Source organism: Gopherus evgoodei, unplaced genomic scaffold (assembly GCF_007399415.2).
Source record: "Gopherus evgoodei ecotype Sinaloan lineage unplaced genomic scaffold, rGopEvg1_v1.p scaffold_67_arrow_ctg1, whole genome shotgun sequence".
In the NCBI taxonomy this organism is placed as follows: domain Eukaryota; kingdom Metazoa; phylum Chordata; order Testudines; family Testudinidae; genus Gopherus; species Gopherus evgoodei.
This window is the reverse complement of record NW_022060088.1, coordinates 649,122-675,015: the sequence shown is the minus strand read 5'-3', so window position 1 is coordinate 675,015 and position 25,894 is coordinate 649,122. Positions and strand designations below refer to the sequence as shown.

Below are 25,894 nucleotides of genomic sequence, written 5' to 3'. Positions count from 1 at the left end.
TCACTCCCTTCCCCATATCAAACTTGTGACACATAATTGTCAACAACTTAATTTTCTGTTTTTGGCTAAGATACTGATTTTGTTTTAAAAAAAATTGAAATTGAATTCAGGATTGTTAGCAAGCTTTTTTAGCAAACAAAGTTGTTAAATGACAATCTAAATGGCAACTCAGTACTGCTTTCATGTTTGGCTCAACCCCCAGCCAGCTGGTCCAACAGCTGCAGTAGAGGAGGAGATAGGTGGAAAACTGCAGGACCCCAAAATCCAGCTCTTGGGGTGCAGAGTGGCAACAGCAGCAGCAAACTCTCAGGTCTGATCACACGCCAATGGGCACCACCACCAAGCCAACGGATCATGGTGAAGTTAGCACAGCATCTGATCTCAGGGACGGGGCACCAATGGAGCCGCAGCAGCTCTCTCTGCCCTCTGCAGCTCCCCCCGGTTGAGATGGATCGCTGCCAGCCCGGGGTAGAGACGCGCTGCCCAGCTAGGTTGACCAGATCCAGATGTCCTGATTTTATAGGCCAGTCCTGATATTTAGGCTTTGTGTTATATAGGCACCAGTTACCCCTGTCTAGGGTGACCAGACAGCAAGTGTGAAAAATCAGGACAGGCGTGTGGGTTTGTAATGAGGTGGCCTGTCTCCCTGCCACCCCAGAGAGGGATAAGACCTTACGGATGCCAAAGTGGGCGGAGTCACTGGAGCCGGCGCCCGACCCCCAGAGGTCAAAGAGCGGGACAGGAAGTATAAAAGCCCAGCCTCAGGGCTCAGAAGCTGCCTGGCCGCCGGAGGATGGCACCAAGACAGAGGTACTGGTAGAGGGGGAGGTCGGAAGTAGCCCAGGGGCAGCCGACCCTAGTCTGGCTGCAACACACTCAGAGCCAATGTCAGTGTTTTGCGGCCAGAATCTCCACTGACACAGCAGCAGGCTGCCTGACGCTGCTAGGACCCTGGGCTGGGATGCAGAGGAGTGGGTGGGCCTGCGTTCCCCCTGCCACCCCACTCACAGGTGGCTGTCTCCCCCTTGCCCTGACGCTCAGGCAGGCTTATACTGAACTGTTCGCTCAGCCCCTGCCTGAGGGTCTGAGCCCTGAACGATTGTTTGTTGCCCCACTCTGACCTAGGGCCTGGGCCTCCAAGATGAGACTATCGGCTCAGCCCCTGCCTGAGGGCCTGAGCTCCAGTCCATTTCTTGACCACCAGGCTAACTCAACAGCACACTGGACTCGGGTAGTGAAGTGGCCTGGCTCCCAGCCGCCCCAGAGAGGGTGAACCACAACAGCAGATGTTTACATGGGTAATAGAAGCCTATATTAAGAGAGACCCAAAATTGGGACTGTCCCTATAAAAGTGGGACATCTGCTCACCCTGCCCCAACTCCCATCCTGATTTTTCGCACATACTATCTGGCTATCCCCAGCCCAGCCCTGTGTGACCATTCCAGTCCTGCCTGCCTGCCGAGGAAGTGAGTTACTTTCACTCCTCAGCAGGCAGCCAGCCAGTCGCCTTCCCCCACCCCTCCGCGCAGCACCTCACCCAACTGAGCCCTGATGGAGGGGAGGGGAGAAAGAGAGGGGGGTGCTCCTTGGGGGGGGAGGGAGAAAGGACGGGGTGCTCCATGGGGCAGGGGGAAGAAGAATGGATGTTATGGGGGACAACAAAAGATACTGGTGCCAGAGCTACCGTGCCTGCCTCACCTCACGCTTTCCCCCACCCCTTCCCTGAGACCCCAGCAGCCAATCCCCTCCTCAGACTGTGCTGCATTCAAGTCTCTCTAGCACCCAGCAGCCCTGCTCTTACATGCTCCACTGCTTCCGTCTGTCCAGGCTCCCGGCAGAGTGGTGCCCTCAGACCTCGTGGTGCCCTAAGCGACTACCTGTTCTGCCTATGGCTGAGGACGGCTCTGGCTTCTGGCCTCAGCCAGCACGTGGCCCAGTCCCATAGCCTCTGGGTAACGCCCGGGGCTGTATTACTGATGTCCACCAGGCCGACTGGAACTCCTGCCGGTACCGCTCTGCCAACAGGCCGACTCGATTCAGAACTGCTGCTCTTATGGCCTCATAATGTCTGTCTTGCTCCTCCCCCAATGCCATATACGCTGCTTGAGCCTCCCAGTCAAATAAGGAGCAAGTCGGAGGGTCCAGGTTGCCCTCTCCCACCTGGCATCTGTGGCTACCTGCTCAAAAGTCCCCAGGAAGGCGTCTGGGTCATTCGCCGGGCTCATCTTACATAATCCCCAGCTCAGCGGCTGAGTGCCCTCCCCTGCCATAGGACTCACTAGCCATTGCAGGAGTTGCCCCTTCTGGCCTGCAAGCAGTACTAAAAAAGTTTCTGAGCATGCATGGATGTCCCAGACGGTCAACCGGCCACTACCTCTTTGGTGCCACTTGTCATCACCATAGCTAGACTGAAGAGTTTTGTTACTGCAGATTCTTCAAGATGCGCCCATGTTGAAAATCATTGACATGGCGGCAGAGAAAAAAACAGATCAGGATCAGTTTCCTCTGGGACTTTGTGATGTAGAGGTGTGGAATAGTCTTCTGACGGAGGAACCATCATTGTTTTCTTGCCTGGGATCCCCTCGACAGGATGCTTTGCCAAGGCACAGAATCTGCAGTACTCTGCAAAGGTCAGAACATAGCACTTTTCCTCAATGCAGGCAATACTGTTTTCATCCTGATGTCGGGATGCAAAGATCTCATTCTGATGCATGCTGGGATTGCAACCTCCCTGAGTGTGCTCTGGTCTGTAATACCACAGGAGACTCATCATTAGCTTTCCTGTTTTCAGGTCTTCCCACAGCGTCGATATCTTTGCCACATAAGGCATAGATTTCTTTCGTGGTCCTTATTTCAAAAGGACCGTATCTCGTACCCGGATAATTTCCCCATCTCCACGGCCTTGTAGCTCTTACGAACAGCTGGCTCTGGCTCATTCACAACATACACAGCCTTTTCGCAGGCTGCACCCACGGATATCCAGCAGTTGGTTGCTCTCCTCCTGCTGATGCACTGAGCTGCTTTGGATGAGAGTGACCTCCTGCTGCTTTGCTATCACAGGCATGTAAACAACTCATAGTATTTCAAAGACCAGATTTGGAGCCACTGGGGCACTTGGAGTTCTGTGGACTCTCTCGGGCCATGGTCTGGGGTTCCGAGTTGGGAGTCAGCAAGTGAGAAACTGGTTCTGCAGCTGGTTTCACATTAGACACAGGGCATCCTGAGAGTGGGTGGGCAGGTGATGCAGGGTGTCCTGCCACAGAGATTTGCAACTTTCTGTTGCAAAAGGCATTTTGTAGGGGTAGCTGTTCCGTCCTGTATGCACACTGCTAATCCTGCTCTCCGGCACATGCATAACTCCACAAAGGCTGTAACTGTTAACAGCTGTTCCTTCTCCACAACAGTATGGAGAGTTACACCAGGGAAATGGCTGGAAAGGAGTACCTGATGGTAAGGAAGTTGGAGATACCAAGAGCCCCTCACACGTAGACTGCGAAAGCTCGTCCTTAGGGTAAACCGAGCAGTGAGAGTAGCCACTGTATCCACTTTGGCCATAATAAACATAAAACCCGTTCAATGGAGTCAAATCTGAAGATTCACACACACATCCACAATCCGTGTGATTTCCTGGCACAGGCAAGGGATGGAACTGCTGCACGGGTAAGGAAGGCTGATGAAATTCCTGTTTGGGAGTAGGAGATTTCTCGCTGGGTCTCCCATACTCAGGCTTCATGGAAGTTTGTCCACCCATAAGCAAAGGCAGTCTGTGATAAAAACCCTCTGTGCTATCGTAGGAATTAGATAATGGTTCATAATTCAGAGATTCAATTTTTCCATGGAGACTGGGATCAGTGCGTCGCCACCAGCAGGCAGCCCAGGGGTTCCCCGGGTCAGCGTGCTGCCACTGGCAGGAAGCCCAGGGGTTCCCCAGATCAGAGCGCCGCCGCCGGCAGGCAGCCCAGGGGTTCTCCGGGTCAGTGCACCACCGCCAGCAGGCAGCCCAGGGGTTCCCCGGGTCAGCGCGCCGCCGCCGGCAGGCAGCCCAGGGGTTCCCCGGGTCAGCGCGCCGCCGCCGGCAAGCAGCCCAGGGGTTCCCCGGGTCAGCGCGCCGCCGCCGGCAGGCAGCCCAGGGGTTCCCCGGGTCAGCGCGCCGCCGCCGGCAGGCAGCCCAGGGGTTCCCCGGGTCAGCGCGCCGCCGCCGGCAGGCAGCCCAGGGGTTCCCCGGGTCAGCGCGCCGCCGCCGGCAGGCAGCCCAGGGGTTCCCCGGGTCAGCGCGCCGCTGCCGGCAGGCAGCCCAGGGGTTCTCTGGGTCAGTGCGCCGCTGCCGGCAGGCAGCCCAGGGGTTCTCTGGGTCAGCGCGCCGCCGCCAGCAGGCAGCCCAGGGGTTCCCCGGGTCAGCGCGCCGCCACCGGCAGGCAGCCCAGGGGTTCTCTGGGTCAGTGCGCCGCTGCCGGCAGGCAGCCCAGGGGTTCTCTGGGTCAGCGCTCCGCTGCTGGCAGGCAGCCCAGAGGTTCGGGCTGCCAGCGGTGCGCTGACCCAGGGGAACCCCTGGGCTGCCTGCTGGTGGCTCAGACTCCCTTTCCCTCCCAGCACAGCGGCCACTCCATCTTATGCAATTTTTCTCATTGCCGGCGGGGGCACTGGCGGCTGGGCAGAAATGCACAGCTCTGCTTAGTGCACGTGGCAGGAGCCCAGCGACGGACGCGACAGTGGGCTTCTGGAGGAAAAGGGCGCCAGGGTCAGCCCCAGCGGGGGGCATGGAGAAGAAAAGAGGCTCAGGCGGCGGTCTGGTGGAGCGGACGAAAGAAGAGGACCCTGACGAGTGTGCATTGGGCAAGGTAAGCGCTTCCCCACAGCTCAGCCTCAGGCGCCTGTGCTCCTGCCCCCTTGGTCCTTCGCTGGTCCTTGCTCCCACTCCCCTTGTGTGTGGGCAGCTGGAGAGGACGGCAGCCTGCAGAGCTGAGCTGCCCCAGTGCCCCTCTCTCCCTGCTCCAGCCTCTGTCATGCCTGATATCTGAGTTCTGGGCCGCCCGGGGGAGGGCAAGTGTGGCAGTTTACCCCAGGCCCTGGGCCCCGCAGGGGCCTCTATAAATATGCTGGAGGCTTCCCCTACCCTATGAGTATGTCAGAGGCTCCTGGGAGAGGGATTAAGCAGCATGGTAAGGTGCTGGGGCTGGGCACCCCCCTGACCTCCTTTCCCCCACAGCCATGACACCCAGCTCTGAGCCCAGCCCCTCTGAGCCAGAAACCCCCTGACTCCAAGCCCACCTCCTCTGAGCCGGAAACCCCCAACCCCATCCTCCCCACAGCCCTAACCGGCAGCTCCAAGCCCAGCCCCTATGAGCTGGAAACCCCACAGCCCTGACCCCCAGCTCTGAGCCAGACATCCTTTTGGAGTGTTTTTGATTAAAGACACCGCGGCTCCTGTGTCTATTAAAGCCAATGTAGGGGGATGCTTGCCCTGCTGAACATACATGCATGGTCTTCCTCCAGGGTCTCAATGGACCTTTCCTATGAACTTCCCTTCTTATGCCCCTACAGATCATAGAAGTTCATTGTGCAGTGGGCCCCTCTGTTAAAGGGGGAGATATAGCTCAGTGGTTTGAGCATTGGCCTGCTAAACCCAGGGTTGTGAGTTCAGCCCTTGAGGGGACTGCTTAGGGATCTGGGGCAAAATCAGTACTTGGTCTTGCTAGTGAAGGCATGGGGCTGGACTCAATGACATTTCAGGGTCCTTTCCAGCTCTATGCAATAGGTATGTCTCAAATTATTATTTGTCTGCAGGATGGGGGCCTGCATCAGGGAGATGCTGTAGTGGTGCCAATGGTGGAGGTGCACTGGGTGATACACATGCTACTCCTTTATGAGTATATTGTAACTTTGTAGCTTCTCTAACCAAGTCAGGTGTGAGTGCTCCATGCTGTTGTGCACTGTTGACTCTGTACTGCATCAAGGTTTGCCAGGCTAGTCAGCAAATCTCATTCTCAGTTAGCTCTATCTCTTCTCCCTTTTCCTTCTGTTTTGGGGTGTCGGCCTGATATTGCCAGAGATCTGTGTATACCTGATCCCCCTGCCAACCCCTATTCCCTCGTTTTCTAGGAACGACCTCCAGCATATCCTCCCCCATTCCGAATGATCCCTTTTGTATCACTCTTATTTGTACATGGGACTGCTGGTTCTATTGCTGCCACATACGAGTATCTTTCTACCTATCTGTCGTCACCCAGAATGAGTGGTTATTTGTTGGACCATCCCCTTTCCTTCCCCCAGATTAGCTGGGTGATTATCCTGCCAAACTGCAAGTTTGCCAGAGTAATATGGGGCCAAAGATACTGCACAATCCCTTAAGGACTGGACACTGAATGCTAACTCATATATTGGGGTGATACCATTGACTGCCACCAGGCCAGCCATTAGTTGCATCAGAGCCGATCGGGTTAAGTAATTCTCTGGGTCATCGTTAGGCACCTGGGTGGAGGCTACAGCTTGTGCTATGAAGTTGCGCCTGCCTATTCATTCCCCAAAGGTTGCCATCAAGGCCAGGAGGCTATCGTTGGTGGCTGCTCTCCTATTCAGGTGGCTCGAATCCAGGGGTCGGCAGCCTTTCAGAAGTGCTGTGCTGAGTCTTCATTTATTCACTCTAATTGAAGGTTTCGCATGTCGGTAATACATTTTAATGTTTTAGAGGGTCTCTCTGTCTCTAAGTCTATAGTACACAACTAAACTTTGTTTTATGTAAAGTAAACAAGATTTTTAAAATGTTTCAGAAGCTTTATTTAAAATTAAATTAAAATGCAGATCTATCAGTCTAGTGCACTGGTTCTTAACCTCGAGTGCATGCACCACCTGGGGGTGCGAGATCCCCTTTCTGAGGGTGCGAGACATGCAAGATTTTTTAGAAGGTTAAGAACCACTGCACTAGACTGATAAGAAAGGGAAAACATCTGGAGTTTCTTGGTACCTAATGTTCAACGTGAGCTGCAAAGCCTGTATATACAAAAAGTTAAATTGTGTAAGACTTTTGGTCAGTAAAACAGTAAACCCAACTGAAGTCAGTATCTGGCAAAACTATTGACTTCAACCGAAGCAGGATCATGAACAATTTTTGTGTAGCCTTAACTTCAAATGAATTTACATTTAAAGACACATTTGAGAGCTAGCTCCTACATCATATTAGTCTAATATGCCAGAGTGTGGTGTTCCCTGCTCTCTTTTTCAGTTGAGGTCAGCTCTTGCGGAATCCTGGACTCAAGTCTTCACAAGTTAGTGGAGACCTGCACATTTAAAAAAAGCCAAATCTCCTCATATGTCCAGAACGGAGAGGAGAATTAATGTAAAACTCACTTCTCAGACCCTATGAAAAACCACACCAGCCATCTTTTGGATTGCCTCAGCAGCCACCATTTTGACAAAAAGCTGCACAGACAGAAAATAAAAGCAGCTTTCAGAGCAAGTCAGAAAATGGCATTACATTTTATATTCTCTTTTCAAAATAATGCTAAAGGGTTTTACATTTTATTCATAGGAATCCTGTATAGTAATTAAAAAACCCACATCCACCTTCCTATAGACCATCTCCTTAGTCCAGTGAGAAGCAGTAGCTGTGACTTCACAAACCGATGTGTTCTGAGAATGTCACTGTAAGTGTCCCTCGCTCTCCCTCTCGGAGGGAGGCTACTCGGGCTGACCCTGTCTGGCAAGGACCAGTGTCTGTGAGACAGTCCAGAGCCCACAGTAGAGCTGGGTGATTAATAGTCACTACCAGGCTTTGACCTGGTCTGGGATAGCTCAAGTAGTCAGCCTTTAACCACAGTCTATCAGTGCTGCCTGGGCACTGAGTGGGCTTGGCCAGCCTGCAAACAAAGAGTCTTTCAGGTTACTGGTCCAGGAAGCTCCTCGCCAGAGCTAGAGCCTCCCTGCACAATGTAGGGAGTCAGCCACCCTGGGGTGGGGTGGCAGGGGGACATGGGCCCATCGTACTCCACTGTGTCCCAGCCCAGGGCCCTGGCAGGGGCAGAATCCTGGCCACTGCATGGGCAGAGATTGGGCCAGTCCTCGTCTGCGTCTGGGAATTGGGAACAGCCTGGCGCAGGTTCCTCTTGGGGCCTTGAGAGATCAAGCTGAGCATCATCCTCCTTCACAGGCTCTGCCCCAACTGTGCTGTCTGACCGAACTTTTCTACTTCCAGCCATACCCCAGTACTTCCGGTGAGGAACAGGGCAATCTAGGCTCTGCCCTCCAAGGGGCGTGTAAGTGTCCCTCCGTCTCCCGCTTGGAGGGAGGCCACTCAATCACTGCAGTCACACTGAGTAGGGTTGAGAGCTATGGTTTCACTCTTAGGGACATTGAGCACATAAACTAATTTTACTTCACTTAGAAAAAAGGATACATCACTGTTTCCACAAATGGAGGACAGCAAAAGGCAGAGGATGAAGGCCTATAGAAAGCACCTGGTGTGCTGTAAAGTCCTTTTGGATCCTGGAGATCCCCTCTGTTGGGACATGGCACCATACGGAACAGCCACATTCCCTGACAATCTCACCTTCCTTAATGCGGACAAATTAAGATGGATCCCCTTAGTATTAACTAACATCAATTCCATCACAATAGCTTTACTGTCATAGAGTTTCTGGGGATGTAAAGGAAGAGAGGCAGAGGCACAGGTGCTCAACATATTCTTGGAACACTATTCATTTTGCAGCAGGCCATACACTTTCTGTCGAGGGAACAAAAAAGTGGAAATAGGAAACAATCACATGCTTCCAGTACACTATCAGGGGAATAACCCATACAAGGGGTGTTAACTTGTGATTTTTAAGTTTCTACTGTATTGTGTTATCAATTTAGGATCTTAAAGTTTCAACCTTGTTCTTATTCATAGATTCTAGGACTGGAAGGGACCCTCAAGAGGTCATCATGTCCAATCCCCTGCCCTCATGACAGGAGCAAATACTGTCTAGACTATCCCGGGTAGACATTTATCTAACCTACTCTTAAATCTCTCCAGAGATGGAGATTTCACAACCTCCCTAGGCAATTTATTCCAGTGTTTAACCACCTTGATAGTTTGGAGCTTTTCCCTAATGTCCAACCTAATCCTCCCTTGCTGCAGTTTAAGCCCATTGCTTCTTGTTCTATCATAGAATCTCAGGGTTTGAAGGGACTTCGGGAGGTCACCTAGTCCAACCCCCTGCTCAAAGCAGGACCAATCCCCAGACAGATTTTTGCTCCAATCCATATATGGCCCCTTCAAGGACTGAACTCACAACCCAGGGTTTAGCCAGCCACTGTTCAAACCACTGAACTATCCCTCCCCCACATTTCCAAACAGCCAAGCATGTGGGTACGAGTCTGGGACCAGTGGGAACATCCCAATGGTGGTGGAAGATCAGGGGAGGGTACAAGATGAAGCCCCCCCCCGCCACAGTCCAGAACTCTGTTTCCAGCTGTCTCTGGGGCAGGTGCTGCAGGACCCCTGCAAGGCAGCCAGCCTCACCCTGAATTCTGGAGCAAGAACAGTTCCTACAAACCAATGCATGTAAGTCACATTTGTAGGAAAACAAACAACCCCAAAAGTCACCAGCTCATGTGTCAGAGCCAAACGAGGGTCTAGGTGTGCATGGACTGAGCTCTAGCCTCCGCCCCAGCACCAGGCTCCCAGCGTGTGTGTGGGGGACCTCTACCAGCTGCAAGAGGTTAAACCTCAGCCCCCTTCCTGTGTCCCGCACCAACCAGGCTCCTGCAGCTCCTCCTTCAGGAAAGGGATGTGGCATTCTGTTGAGCTGGGTCACCCTACATCTTGGGAGCAGGTCATTCACCATAGGGGGAAGCATCATGCACCCCACTCCCAGGCAGGCTGCGCAATGCAAGGAACCTGAAACTACAGGCTGGGACTTGGTTACTGCCCCTGGGTGTGTACACGAGGGGTTGGATATCCTGGCACAGTCCTTAAAGGCTAAGATGGACAAGCTTTTTCTCTCTCCTCCTTATGACACCATTTTAAATACCTGAAGACTGCTGTCATGTCCCCTCTGTCTTCCAAACTAAACAAACCCAATTCTTTCAGCCTTCCTTCATAGGTCATGTTCTCAAGACCTTTAATCATCCTTGTTGCTCTTCTCTGGACCCTTTCCATTTTCTCCACATCTTTCTTGAAATGCGGTGCCCAGAACAGGACACAATACTCCGGTTGAGGCCTGACCAGCGCAGAGTAGAGCGGAGGAATGACTTCTCATGTCTTGCTCACAACACACCTGTTCATGCACCCCGAATGATGTTTGCTTTTTTTGCAGCAGTATCAGACTGTTGACTCATATTTAGCTTGTGGTCCACTCTAACCCCTAGATCCTTTGCTGCCGTACTCCTTCCTAGACAGTCTCTTCCCATTCTGTATGTGTGAAACTGATTTTTCCTTCCTGAGTGGAGCACTTTGCATTTTTTTTGTTAAACTTCATCGTATTTCTCCTTCATCCCATCCCATTTACCTCAGACCATTTCTCCAATTTGTCCAGATCATTTTGAATTATGACCCTGTCCTCCAAAGCAGTTGCAATCCCTCCCAGTTTGTTATCATCTGCAAACTTAATAAGCGTACTTTCTCTGCCAATATCTAAGTCGTTGATGAAGATATTGAACAGAGCCGGTCCCAAAACAGACCCCTGCGGAACCCCACTTGTTATACCTTTACAGCAGGATTGGGAACCATTAATAACTACTCTCTGGGTACGGTTATCCAGCCAGTTATGCACACACCTTATAGTAGCCCCATCTAAGTTGTATTTGCCTACTTTATCGATAAGAATATTATGTGAGACCATATCAAATGCCTTACCAAAGTCTAAGTGTACCACATCAACCACTTCTCCTTTATCCACAAGACTCGTTATCCTATTAAAGAAAGCTATTAGATTGGTTTGACACGATTTGTTCTTTACAAATCCATGCCAGCTATTCCCTATCACCTTACCACCTTCCAAGTGTTTACAGATGACTTCTTTTAATTACTTGCTCCATTATGTTCCCTGGCACAGAAGTTAAACTAACTGGTCTGTAGTTGCCTGGGTTGTTTGTATTTCTCTTTTTATAAGTAGGCACTATATTTATCCCTTTCCAGTCTTCTGGAATCTTTCCTGTCTCCCATGATTTTCCAAAGATAATAGCTAGAGGCTCAGAGAGCTCCTCTGTTAGCTCCTTGAGTAGTCTAGGATGCATTTCATCAGGCCCTGGTGACTTGCAGGATCTAACTTTTCTAAGTGATTTGTAACTTGTTCTTTTTTTCTATCTTCTAAACCTACCCCCTTCCCATTAGCATTCACTATGTTAGGCATTCCTTCAGACTTCTCGGTGAAGACCGAAACAAAGAAGTCATTAAGCATTTCTGCCATTTCCAAGTTTCCTGTTATTCCCTCCTCACTGAGCAATGGGCCTACCCTGTCCTTGGTCTTCCTCTTGCTTCTAATATATTGATAAAACGTCTTCTTGTTTCCCTTTATTCCTGTAGCTAGTTTGAGCTCATTTTGTGCCTTTGCCTTTCCAATCTTGCCCCTGCATTCCTGTGTTGTTTGCCTGTATTCATCCTTTGTAATCTGTCCTAGTTTCCATTTTTTATATGACTCCTTTTTTATTTTTTAGATCATGCAAGATCTCATGGTTAAGCCAAACTGGTCTTTTGCCACATTTTCTATCTTTCCTACCTAGCGGAATAGCTTACTTTTGGGCCCTTAGTAGTGTCCCTTTGAAAAACTGCCAACTGTCCTCGGTTGTTTTTCCTCTCAGTTTTGATTCCCATGAGATCTTACCTATCAGCTCTCTGAGCTTACCAAAATCTGCCTTCCTGAAATCCATTGTCTCTGTTTTGCTGTATTCCCTTCCTTAGAATTGTGAACTCTGATTTCATGATCACTTTCACCCAAGCTGCTTTCCACTTTTGAATTCTCAACAAGTTCCTCCCTATTTGTTAAAATCAGATCTAGAACAACTTCCCCCCAGTAGCCCAGCTCCACCCCTTCCGCATCTAACTCACCTGGCCAGTGAAGTTAAGGGGAGCAACTAATTGGTAACAACAAGAAGACGGAGTGTGTGTGTGTGTCTGTGTCTGTGTGTCTGTGTTTGTGTATCTGTGAGTGCATGTGTAATATATATCATATGCATATGATACAATGTTGATTGATACCTGTATTACTGATAAACGTGGTGCTTTGCTGTGTGCTCCCTGAAAAGATCCTGTGCAGCACTTTAAGTACATCATTTTGGTGGTGAATTGCAAAAGGGGGAAAGGTACCATGAGCATTTATTGAGTAATGAAACAAACTTTGATACTGAGTAATGGGAAAGTATTGAGAAGTATGGAAAAGGGATCGCCACCTTTGACACGTATTAAGAAGTGATCGATCATTAAGCCTGGGTAAAGAGAGGAGGAGAGGTAGCTTCCTTGCTTCAGGAAAAGAGGGATTGGTAAATAAGAGTAAAGAGGATAAGCATTGCTATTGTAGTCACAGTAGGAGGTTGGATGTCATAGAACATGTTTAAACGTAAGCAGTCTTTTAAGAAGGCTCCCAGAGAGGAAAGTGAGAAATTGGCATTTGTAAAAGATGTTACCCCTTTTGAACAAATTTTGCAAAAATTTGGACCCAGCCGTTGGTCGGATCAAGTCTTAGCTGATGTCCAGACAATTTCAGACTTAGAAGACAAATTGACTAGATACTTATTGATATATAAACCGTCAACTCAAATGGAAAAGGAAGCAGCTGCAGTTTCGGTTCTATGGAAACCCTGTAATGAGGTATTCCTTCAACTGGCTGAATGTTGTCGTCAGATGCTCCCGGTGTGGTGCTCTGCTCTGTTCAATGTTGATAGCAGTCAGCTGCGTTCATGGTTCCCTCTGTGTGCTGTCCTGGCTCTGTAGATCGCTGACACAGCAGACCCCGAGAGAACCCCCAATGACCACAGGCTCCAGTAAGGTACAAAGGCACATTGGCCAGGTTTATTGTCAAACGAAGCACAGTAATAGTTTCCTATAGACTCTACAGAACGTACTACAAATTTGTGCCCCCTGGCAATGGACTCAGCTGAGTCACTGGAGGGACTTTCCACTGGCCCCTAGGCCGGACAAAGACACCACCCCAGAGGTGCATTCTTATACACAGGTGCAAACAAGTTACACATCATTCCTGACGGATTGAGGTGCAACCCCTCTAAGTAATAAGGTGCTGCCTCTCATCTTGTACATGTTAATTCGAACAAAACCACTCTATCCATCATGTTCCCCTTTTGACCCTGTTCGTTGTGTGGAGTGTACAAGTATGTGAATGTTCTGCTATCTGGTGTCTAGTACCTTTTAGGTGTGTCTCTTTCTGCAGCATCAGCCCTTTCCTTGCCAGCTTCTGTGAGCAGGGCCTGCCTCTGGCTCACAGCTTAACTTTGCTTTATGTTAGCAACGTCTTTGACCATGACTTTAGTTCAGGCCTTAGGCCTCATACCAGGCCTCTGACATCAAGGTTTATATCTCAGGGCCTCCTCTTACTACAAATGTTAAAATGAAAATGAGAAACTGCCCCCCAATTTACAAGCCTGTGCTGCAGAAGCAGAGAAATGGAAATGTATGTCCATTAGTACCCAAATCCAGTTAGGCACCCTTAAGGATGGGTACAGAGAGTTAAAGCAGCACTCTCAAATCTTACAGGTGCATACGACAAAAGAGGAGAAACTTTAAAAAGAAACTCAGGTATTACAGGGAATGGTCCAAAAGTTAACTTTAGAACAGGGGAGAGCCCCCTCTGGCCATAACTGCTGTAAATCACTCATTAAACAACTGGAACAAAATTTGGGATTTGCAACTAGACAAATTGCAGCCGTAACATCAGGAAAAGGGACATTTGAGACCCCAGAAGGGGCAAACTTTTGGGATCCCTCTGGAGATTGGGAAGGGGATATTTGGGTAGATTCATCCTCCCAGGGCCAAAATGTCATTGCAACAGTAACAAAGAGAACAGTTACAACCACTGGAGAGGATGGTGGAAGTGAAACAGTAACAACAGAGCCTGCTTCTGCCTCAGATCTACAGGCCATGGCAAAGTGGCTGGAGATTTTAAAACGGGAATTTGTTTTTAGATGGCGTGTTAATGCCCTTTTACTGGGAGAAAGGGAGGATTTAAACTCACAAGGAATGTACCGCTTAATGAGCATTTGTGCAGCCCCAAGCACCGAACACACTGTGGCAGAGACTGAGCAGGGTCTGCCGTGGTGAGAGCACTGTGCTAATTTGTTTCTAAGCTTCTATCTTTCAGCCTCTGAACCGGTACCTCAGGAGAGCTGGTACCAGCTGAAGAGTTACAGAAATACCATGGTTGTAGTGTCGTGACAAAGTCTGTGTTCAGTGTTCTGTGATGTATGTCCTGTTTCTGTCTCTGGTGGGTGTCCTGTGCTACATTGGGTCCAGAGAGAGGGGGGATACTATGCTACACATGGTAAATGCCTTTTCCTCTCTCTGCTTCCCCCCTTTCCAACCAAAGTGTCAATCACATCCACCTCTGGCCAAAAGACTTTGGTGCCCAATACATCAGGTTTATTTTTTGTTCGGTTCTCTAATAGTCATTTTGTTAAGTTGTGTTATTGATACATTTGTATCATTAGCTACATTTTCTTGAATTGTTCATTCCACTTTACAACTGTGGTACTCCTACAAATCTGACTTTTTGCATGTACATAAGGGTTAGGGGTGACTTTTATTGTTTGATGGCTATTGCAGCATGAAACTTTGGGCCTCATTTTGTTTGTCAGTGCACCCAGTGATTGTAATGGCGATAGTTGTGATGCTGTGCAGTCTATCTGGTTTGATAAAAATGTAATAAGTGAATATACAGGTCTGTCTCATCTTACGCTGGGGTTACGTTTCACAGTGAGCGCGTAAAGCGAAAATTGCGTATAGTCAAAATGACATTGAGTGTAATGGCAGGACGAATCACCTGCACTGCAAAAACAGTATTTAAATTGTTATTTTTCTCTTTTTTTTTCTTGGTTTTGCTGATCGCATAAAGCTGAAATCGTGCATGTTAAATGCGCCTAAGATGCAACAGACGTGTAATGTAACTGGAATATGCTTCATGCAAAAGGTCTCTTGCAGGGTATCATTACAAAGCTTATAATCTGAGTGTGATCATCCTATTTGTATAAATGTACCCCTCTTGTATCTGAAAGTAGAAATCTGAACTGTAACTCTGAGGGCCTATTGTAATTATGCAAAGTATGGGCCATTAATGGTGCTCTGAAATCTTGATGACTCCCATTAACCAGGACAATTGTCTGCATATGGGTATGTTTTTTACCTGTAAGTCTTCCTGTAGATGTGTGTGCTGGCAAATGGGCAATGAAGTCTTGCAGTGCCATGTGATCATGTCACCTGAACTGGAATCCATCTTTAACCTGGCTTCTTTCCATTGAGAAGGACGGGGTGGGAGGGACAAAAGGGTTCCCGCCTTATGCAAAAGATATAAAGGGGTGGAACAGAGCAAAGGGAGGAGAGGAGCCATCATGAAGAATCCCCTAGCTACCGCCTGAGCTGGAACAAGAGCTGTACCAGGGGAAAGAATTGTGCCCAGGCCTGGAAGGGGTCCAGTCTGTGAAATATCTCTGAGGGTGAGATTATCTGTATTCAGTTTGATTAGACATAGATTTGTGTGTGTTATTTTGCTTGGTGACTTACTGTGTTCTGTCTGTTACTACTTGAAACCACTTAAAACCTACTTTCTGTATTTACTAAAATCACTTTTTACTTATTAGTTGACACAGCATATGTATTAATACCTGGGGGAGCAAACAGCTGTGCATATCTCTCTATCACCCTTATAGAGGCCGAACAATTGATGAGTTTACCCTGCATAAGCTTTATATAGAGTGAAACGGATTTATTTGGGTTTAGACTCCATTGGGAGTTGGGCATCTGAGTGTTAAAGACAAGCACACTTCTGAGAGCTGCTTTCAGGTAAACCTGCAGCTTTGAGGCAGATAATTCAGACCCTGGGTCTGTGTTGGAGCAGACAGGAGTATCTGGCTGAGCAAGACAAGGTGCTGGAGTCCTGAGCTGTCAGGGAAAGCAGGAGCAGAGGTAGTCTTGGCACATCAGTTGGCAGCTCCCAGGGGGGTTTCTGTGATCCAACCTGTCACAGGTTTATTGTATTCCCAATTATTATGATTGTTTGTTTGTGTTTGTGTTTGTTATATCCAGTGTTCAGTCAATTGTAATAGTTTTACTTATATTCACCTGGTTATGATTGTTTGGTTTGTTTGCAGCAGGTCACCTGTGCCCTACAACGATGACAACTACTGTAATGATCATAAATCAAGGGGCAGAGTGTTGTAGGAGCAGCCCACCTGGGCAGCAGTTCTAAATATAACTTTTCATCCCTTCATTGTTCGAGTAGTAATCCTGACTGTTCTGTCGGTTCTAATGCTCTGTATGTGCTGCCGGAGAAAACAGATATATTCTCATTTGAAGCCACAGGCTGAAATCATGACCCAATACATAGCTTTAAAACAGATACAGAAGATTTAACTGGTGACCACTCAAGAATTGTTCTTGAGAGGTCAACAGGGGGACAATGTAGATAATTCTCTGTATTAAGCAACTTCACATAACTTTGTATTATGCCTCTCTATATAACTTTGTATTAAGCCTATTTAACTGGTGACCACTCAAGAATTGTTCTTGAGAGGTCAACAGGGGGACAATGTAGATAATTCTCTGTATTAAGCAACTTCACATAACTTTGTATTATGCCTCTCTATATAACTTTGTATTAAGCCTATCCATATATAACCTCTAACTTTCATATGACTTGGTATTATGCCTCTCTATATAACCTTGTATGAAGCTATTTTCATACAACTTTGTATCAAGTCCATTGATATAGGAACTTTGTATCAGATCCCTATGTAGAAAACTTTGTGTTAAGCCTTCATATAATGTTATGGCCCCTGAGGATACTTAAAGTAGAAGAAAAAATGTCTTTTTGCTCAGAGTAGAATAAGATGTCCCCCCTCACTCTTAATCTGTTGCCCTGTTGAATGAATGAGGTGTGATTGAGTGAGGCATGGAAGGCAGCACCTCCAGACAGCTGTAAGGGTTGGAGAGGGGATGGAAGCCAGACCCAAGAATAATAAAACATGTCAAATGGGCTTGCTAAAGAAGAGCAGACATATTGACGGCCTTGGGGGTTAGAAGCACCTTCTTTTGAAAACAACCGCTTTGAACAGCATTGGGACAACATCCAGAAGGAAGCAGCACAAAAAACCAACGGACGCAGATACAGATTTTGAATCTGGTACAGGTTAGCATGAGAAGGAAGCTGCTATAAATGTGAGGTGTCTTGCAGAGGACCCTGGGTCTCGTCTTGTGAACATCGGAGCATTGATCTGGATCGACAGAAGACTGGCTCCACCCCTCCCCCATCCAACTCACCTGGCCAGTGAAGTAAAGGGAAGCAACTAGCTGGTAACAACTACAAGACGGAGTGTGCATGTGTGTGTGTGTGAGTGCATGAGTGTAATATATATCATATGCATATGATACAGTGTTGATTGATACATGTATTACCAATAAATGTGGCGCTTTGCCTTATCCCCCCTGAAAAGATCCTGTGCAGTACTTTAAGTACAACAACCTTTTCCCCCAAAACCCTGCTGGCCAGCAGATATCCCTTTACCCTTCCAGGACTCTTCAGGAGGTAAAGCCCTTCAGTGTATCCCTTCTGCACCTCCTAACAATCTTCCCGAGCTGGTCCTAGAATGCAGGCAGTCTGCTGCTCCAGCACAGCCTAGGTAAGCAGCTACTGAAGCACCCCACCCAGATGGAACTGGGCAGGGACTTATGGCCCAGGAACTTCTCCAAGGGACAGCACATACTTCACCTACTCTATCACTGATGGATTCCCCAGGAAGCCAAGTAGACACAGTAGACAATTCACTCTGGCACCTGTTCACCTGGGCAGAAAGCCTGGCAGTAATCCTGCATTCCCCTGGGCCAGCATCACCTACTAGACTACAGGAGGCCCATAAAAAAAGAAGTGCAAGAGGCCTGTGAGAAACTGTTAGAGGCCTGTATGCTTCCCTCTCCCCCTCCAACAGGGGTCTCTCATGAAGCAGTGTCCCCCTTGCGCCAACTCCCGGGCCTTGACGCTGAAGGACGGGGAGCCTTGGTGTCTGTGCACGCACCTTGGTCTCCCACGGATTTGTTTAATTTAATTCACAAATTTCCAAAAATACAAGAAGACTGTCAAATTACAAGAAGAATTAAGAGTTGTATTAAACTGTTATAACCCTACCTGGGCAGACTGGAACCAACTTTTGAGGGGAGTCCTGCCCAGGAAAACATTGAACCGCCTTTGTAGGGAAGCCCAGTGGCCCGCTCAAGACCCAGGCCATGGTCCAGCCAGTTTAAATGAGATTCGAGACAATCTGTTGAATGCAGTCCTCACAGTCTGCCCACAGAAAGCAGACTGGATTAAAATTAGCACCTGTAAACAAAATAAAGGAGAAAATCCTGCTGATTATATGCAACACCTTAAACAAGTTTTCGAAAGACATTCTGGCATAAATAATGCAGATCATTGCACCAAACAGGCTGTGGTAGCTGCTTTTGTTCAAGGGCTCAATCAAAAACTGGGAGCTCAATTAAAAATCGGCGTTGTAGATTGGAAAGGGAAGAATCTGGATGAAATTCTAGCAGCTGCCCAGCACAACCATCGCCAGTTAGAAAAGAAAAAGGAGACGGATCCCAGCCCTTCCTCGTTGCAGCAGGAACTGCTGGTTAAGGTTCCCCCTTTCTTTTCTATCCCTATTCCTAAAGAGAGTCAATATCTGTTTGCCTTCACTTACCAGAGCAATATACACCTCTACCCTGATATAACACAACCCGATATAACACAGATTCAGATATAACATGGTAAAGCAGCGCTCTGGGGGGTGGGGGGCTGCACACTCTGGCAGATCAAAGCGAGTTCACTGTAACACAGTTTCACCTATAACATGGTAAGATTTTTTTTTTTGCTCCTGAAGACAGGGTAGAGGTGTACTTGGACCAGGTTACTCCAGGGTTATACCGAGTCACCCACCTTGTTCTCGCAGATCCTCAAGAAGGATCTGGACGACATTAAATTCACAATGGGGTCCACCCTGATCCACCCCATAGGGACTCTTTGTAAATATCCAGATAGACTATATCAATATGCCAAAATGTTGTTCTTATGAATATGTCCTTCTCTGTGTCTGTATGTATTCCGGATGGGTCAAGGCCTGCTCTGTTGCAAAGGCCGATTCCCTCACCATAGCAAAAAGATTGTTAAAAGACTTTGTTCCTTGATTTGGTCTACCTGTCTCTATTAACAGCAATCGAGGCATGCACTTTACAGGCCAAATCATGCAACAAATTTGCAAGGCCCTTAAAATCACCCAACACTTGCATTGTGTCCATCACCCCCAGAGTGCAGGGGCGGTTGAGTGAAAAAATGGGGAACTAAAGAACAAAATCACTAAGATGTGTGATGAAACCCACCTAAAGTGGTCTGATGCCCTACCCCTGGCCCCCATGCAAATGGGAGCACACCCATGCACAAACATCACCTAGCTCCACATGAGATCTCTATGGCCAGACCTAGGAGAATGCCAGAATCCCCTCACCACTTAGATTTGTAACTGAACGATGATACTGTTATGGAATATTGCACGATGCTAATTTGCCATGTTAGGTCTATCTAGAAGATGTAAAAGGAAACTTGGTTTGATAGCATCCTGTCTGGCAAGACCTCACTTCTCAATAGCTGGCATGTGAAATCCTCATTTCTGTGTTGTTCTATCACTTTAGTCTCCACTTCCCTATTGTTTAGCTGTATAATCTCTGTTTCTGTCTGCTGTATAATTAATTTTGTTGTGTGTAACACAATTAAGGACGTGGGATATAATTGGTTAAATAACCATGTTACAGTATGTTAGGATCACTTAGTTAAATTTTAGTAAAATGATTGGTTAAGGTATAGCTAAGCAGAACTCAAGTTTTACTATATAGTCTGCAGTCAATCAGGAAATAAGGGGGGGGGTTGGGAACAGGGACTGGGGGTGGGGGAATTGGGTCATGTTTAGCTAAGGAGGGGAATGGGGACAGGGACACAGATAAGGCTCTGTGGTGTCAGAGCTGGGAAGGGGGACACAGAGGAAGGAAACTGGAATCATGCTTGCTGGAAGTTCACCCCAATAAACATTGAAATGTCTGCACTTCAGGCTTAGGGTATTGTTGCTCTCTGTTCATGTGAGAAAGACCTGGGAAGAGAGAGGGTGAAGGAATAAGCCCCCTAATAGGAACCGGCAACGCGGCAACAGGGGAGCTCAGGGCTGGGATAGCAGGGGCTGTGGGTCAGGAGTGAGGGGCACCGGCAGAGTGGGGAGTGGGGAGTGAGGGGCTGGCACAGCAGGAGCTGCGGGTTGGGAATGAGGGATGCCAGCAAGGCGATGACTGGGGATCCCTGGCCTGGGATAGCAGGGGCTGCGGGTCGGGAGTGAGAGGCACCGGCAGAGCTGGGGGGAGCCGAGGGGGCTGCAGGTCCAGAGTGAGGGGCACGGGTAGAGCTGGGGGAAGCCCAGGGGGCTGCAGGTCGGGAGTGAGGGGCACCAGCAAAGCTGGGATGAGCTCAGGGGGCTGCAGCTCAGGAGTGAGGGGCACCAGAAGAGCTGGGGGGCCCGGGAGCTGCAGGTCAGGAGTGAGGGGCACTGGCAGTGCAGTGACTGGGGAGCTCAGGGGAAGCCCAGGGGGCTGCGGGTCTGGAGTGAGGGACACCAGCAGAGCTGTGATTCTGGAGATCAGGACTGGGATTGCAGGGGCTGTGTGTTGGGAGGGAGGGGCACGGGCATCACAGTGACTGGGGAGCTCAAGGGGAAGCCCAGGGGGCTGCAGGTCGAGAGTGAGGGGCACCTCTAGAGTTGGGGCAAGCCCAGGGGGCTGCGGGTCGGGAGTGAGGGGCACCAGCAGAGCTGTGAGTCTGGACACCAGGACTGGGATAGCAAGGTCTGCAGGTTGGGAGTGAGGGGCGCTGGCATCGCAGTGACTGGGGAGCTCAGTGGGGAGCCCAGGGGGCTGTGGGTTGGGAGTGAGGGGCACCCGCAGAGCTGGGGGGAGCCCAGGGGGCTCCGGGTTGGGAGTTGTGAGATAAACACCTGCAGCATCACAGGAGCCAGCAAACATAGCTGTAAATGGGAGTTTGTGGGGGAGACTAAGAGACCTAGGCAGAGGAATAGACAGGAGTGGGTGGTGGTCTGTCGGTGTTCTGGAGTCTGTTGGGGGTTTGTTTTGCTGTAGGTGGTGGTGGTTTGCTTTGGTTTGTGTTTCCTGGACTAACAGGTTTTAGGTGGGAAGGCTATGACCAATAGAGAGGCAGCAGTGAAAGACACAATGAGGATGACTGAACGTGGAAGCTCCGGCATGTACATGATCCTGCAGGGAGTACCTGAAAAGAGTTTCGTCTGCATAAAGTGCCTCCTGATAGACCTGATGGAAGAAAAGATCTGAGGACTGGAGATTGCAGGTGGAAACTCTGGCTGAGTTTAGAAGAGGGTTCGAGCGGATGGTGGAGAAAATACATGAGGAGGCAGAAGGGAAAAGCTCAGACTTGCAGATGGAAGTGGGACCAAAGAGCTGGAAGTGGAGACTGCTGGGTGAGGAAAGTGGACAGTGGAAGCATGTGACTAAGAGAACCAGGCAGAGGAAAAGACAGGCCAGTGAAGGCGAAAAAGAGCTCAGGAACAGGTTTGCAGAGTTGGAAAATGAAGAAAGGGCACAGCAGATGGTCGCTGAAGGTGAGAGGACAAGGAAGAAGAGAAGAGCAGCTAGTCCTACAGGAAGAGGGAAAGAGTCAAGGGAGACAATACCAAACATGAGCCCCAGGAGGATACTGGATGGGTTGCAGATCATTGCAAGGGACAATAGGAATTTAGAGGACTTGCAGCCAGTGAGAGCAGGGGATAAACCAGAGAATCACACCGTCACCAGGAAAAGGCAGGTCTACATGATTGGGGACTCTTTACTGAGAAGAATAGACAGGCCTGTAACCAGAGCTGATCTGGAGAACAGAAGGAGGTGCCTTCTGCCGGGTGCTGAGATACGGGATGTGGAGCTGAGGCTGAAAAGGATCCTAACGGGAGCGAGAAAGAATCCGCTGATTGTCCTTCATGTGGGAACGAATGATACAGCTAGATTGTCGCTGGAATGGATCAAGGGAGACTATGCCAGATTTGGGAAGATGGCTCAGGCAGTGGTGCTATAAGGAGGGCTTTGGGATGTACAGCCACTGGGAAGCCCTCCTTATAGCACCACTGCCTGAGCCATCTGTTGATCACCATAATCTTATCACACCTTTGTTGCTCTTCTCTGGGAACAGGCAGAATCCCACTGAAGATCACCTGAGCCTCGATTTCCTTAAGCATCTTCCCAAATCTGGCATAGTCTCCCTTGATCTGTTGGATGCTAGGAAATTTAGACTTGAAATTAGACGAAGGTTTCTAACCATTAGAGGAGTGAAGTTCTGGAACAGCCTTCCAAGGGGAGTAGTCGGTGCACAAGACATATCTGGTTTTAAGACTAAGCTTGATAAGTTTATGGAGGGGATGGTATGATGGGATAGCCTAATTTTGGCAAATTAATTTGGCAATTGATCTGTGATTATCAGCAGGTAAGTATGCCCAGTGGTCTGTGATGGGATGTTAGATGAGGTGGGATCTGAGTTATTAGGGAGAATTCTTTCCTGGGTGCTGGCTGGTGAGTCTCGCCCACATGCTCAGGGTTTAACTGATCACCATATTTGGGGTTGGGAAGGAGTTTTCCTCCAGGGCAGATTGGCAGAGGCCCTTGAGGTTTTTCACCTTCCTCTGCAGCATTGCATTGCATCAGTTGCTGAAGGATTCTCTGCATCTTGAGGTCTTTAAACCATGATTTGAGGACCTCAATAACTCAGACAGAGGTTAGGGGGTTATTACAGGAGTGTCTGGGTGAGATTCTTGGGCCTGCCTTGTGCAGGAGGTCAGACTAGATGATCATAATGGTCCCTTCTGACCTTCAAGTCTATGAGGTGAGGGGAAAAGTGCAACCAAAAAGGTAATAATATATCTAAGAGGAACCAGAATAGGAGCTGCAACCTGGCATACTCCAGATAAATATGTGGCAGGGTTTCCCTCACGCCGCAGAAGGGGAAGGTGAACCGCGCCAAGTACACGCCCATGCTGATGGCCCTGTGAAGGAGCCGCCAACTGATATCCCTGGCAGGCCTTGGAACCAGGGTGGAGTATAGGCTGGCCCAGCAGGGCTCCTCACCCTCGAGAGGTGGCAGAAGATCCTGCCACTTTGTGTCAGAGCGGAACGCAAGGGTGAGGAAGTGAAGGATGTGGAGCACGAGCATGTACAGATGTTTCCTTGGCACAGTCTGGAGCCGAACCAGCTGCAAATTGTGCAGGCGGCTCACGGTGAAAGGGCGGGGCGACCGGTTGGGTCCACGGGGCAGAGGTACGATGAAAACGTCTGGAGGGCCCGGGGTGGAGCATGGGCAGGGCATGCCCTCTAGCAGGACTCAGTCAAGGTAAGACCGAGATGCAGGCAGCAAAGCAGCCCTCACCTCCTGAAGTACATGCCAGGGAGTACAAGGCCTGTAGAGCCCCATGCACTGAGCGAGAATCAGGGGATCCAGCTAATCTCCCCAGTCATAGTCCAGGAGGACTCCAACTCTGGTGACTTCTGCCAGGATCAATCTCTGGCGCACCACGGGGGACTCCACCACCTGCACACGGAGCTGGAGGTTGTGTAGCAGGGACTCCGTGAGGAGATCAGCCCCCACCATGAACCTGGTCATTGAAAACAGCTGCTATGTCCGGAGGAGGTCTTGATAGAAGACGGGCAACCCAGAGAGGTCTCGCGGAAGACCTCTCGGATGGAGATAAAGGAGTTGCCGGTCGTATCAGAGACCTCGGAAGCGGCACAGGAAGGCATTCACCAGTACTGTCCACACTGGACTACCTGCACCAAAAAGGAGCCTCTGAAGGCAGAAGACATGGACCTGAGTGTGCAGACACTTCAGGCCCTGCCATCTTTCCGCCAGGGGCAGGTGGAGGACCTCTGCAGAGACCCAGTGCAATCCTGGCCAAAAGAACTCCAGAACTGACTTCCGGAGGTTGGCCAGGAAATCCGGGGCCGGGCCCAGGGTGATGACGGTACCAGAGCATGGACAGGACTGGTTGATTGAGTACCAGTGCCCTCCCTCAGAAGGAGAGGCACCGGAGTAGTCCTGTCCATTTCCGGAGCTGCTCCATCACCCTGCCCATTAAACCATACCAGTTTTCCAGCAGAGACAGATGCGTGGGAGAAAGGTAGACGCTGAGATAAAGCAGTGGACCCATGATCCACCGGATGGCTTGGCACTGTGGGCAAGGCGGAAGGTTCGGCAGTGGTGCCTCCCTTCCTGGTTTTCCAGGGGGCCTCCGCATCAGATGGCAGGAGCAGAGCTCGAGCCTTCCGCTTGCCCTGCTTTCCTTGTACTAGGGTCCAGCCCTCCATGGCATTGTCTGCGGGCTGGTTAAGAGGGGTTGGGTCGGGGGGGAGGGATGATGACTCAGGGAGGTAACCATAGGGCAGCGGGGGGGGGGGGTGGATTCCCCCTGGGGTGAGCCCTCTCCCACACCCAGCAATATTACCACTGCACTCTTCTCTACGGGCCCCGCCACAGTGCATGCAGCAGAGGCAGGGCTCTCCTGCTCATCTGAGCATGCTGGGGGAGGTCTGCCTTGGGCTCGAGAGGGAGCAGTGGTGGACTGAGAAAAAGGAGGGGGGGCTCTGGGTGCCAGGCAGTCAGGGGTGCCAGTGATGCCAGGGCCAGCGCCCTGCCAGTGCTCAGGGTTCGCAGGTGCTCCTCCTTGTCAGGCCAAGGGGCAGTCCCTCTGGATGTGCCCCCTCACCTGGCAGAGGCAGCAGCGGGGCCTCCCCTATGGAAAAATGCACCCAGTAATGGGCCCCCTGGTAGGGGACCAGGAAAGACCTCTCAATGCCTCTCTGCCATGTGCCGCCAGCGGCAGTTGAAGCTGCACCTGCTGGCAGAACGAGAGGAGTGACGGAGGGCGGGGTCTTTGCAGCCCAGCGGGAGAGGGCTGATGATGGAAATTGGTTTCCCCAAGGTAGAGAGGGTGGGCAGCAGGGCAGCACTGGGGAGCAAAGGAGGAATAGAAGTCAGGACTACAGAGACACCCAGCTCCTCCAGCGGCTCCAGGGTGACGAACATGCCTCCCACCACCGGGCCCTTCTCCACCACCTCCTGGGCGGCAGCCTCCGAGTCAAGGAAGAAGACGACTTTGCCATACATTTTGGAGGCTGCCATGATGGCCGTGGGCCCCACCACCCTCGCCAACACCCACACGTAGGTCTCCATGTGGGGCGAGGCGCGCACCAGGAAGCAACGGATGTTGGGCTTCCTGGTCAAGGCGGGGAAGGGGCCCCAGCCGCTGTAGATGGTAACAGAGGCCGTGGCTGGGAGAGATGATGCAGTAGTTGGCGGGAGAGGCCACTGCCACCTGGGCATATGCTCTGGGGGCCAGAGTGGGGGGGTTCTCACTTTGCTGGTGGAGGGAACAGCGTGGAGGGACGCCGCGGCTGATGGCGGGGCCGCGGCTGATGGCGGGGCTGTGGCAGTGGGGGAAGCCTCTGCCACGGAGGGTCTAATCTTCTTGACAGGAATGTTTCCCTACTTCTTGCCCTGGCCTTTTCTGCTGGCTGGGGGGGCTCCCCCACAATCAGAGGGGGCAGGGATGTGGTCAGGTCACCCCATTGCCTGACGCTACTGGCGCGCCAGAGGGGGCGATAGCAGGCGGCTCGGCAGCG

General features: G+C 50.2%; 1 pseudogene; it reads right to left on the bottom strand.

The window, feature by feature from the left end:
* Nucleotides 1–2,421: 2,421 nt before the first annotated feature.
* LOC115643688 lies at nt 2,422–25,394 on the bottom strand (annotated as a pseudogene).
* Nucleotides 25,395–25,894: the final 500 nt, after the last annotated feature.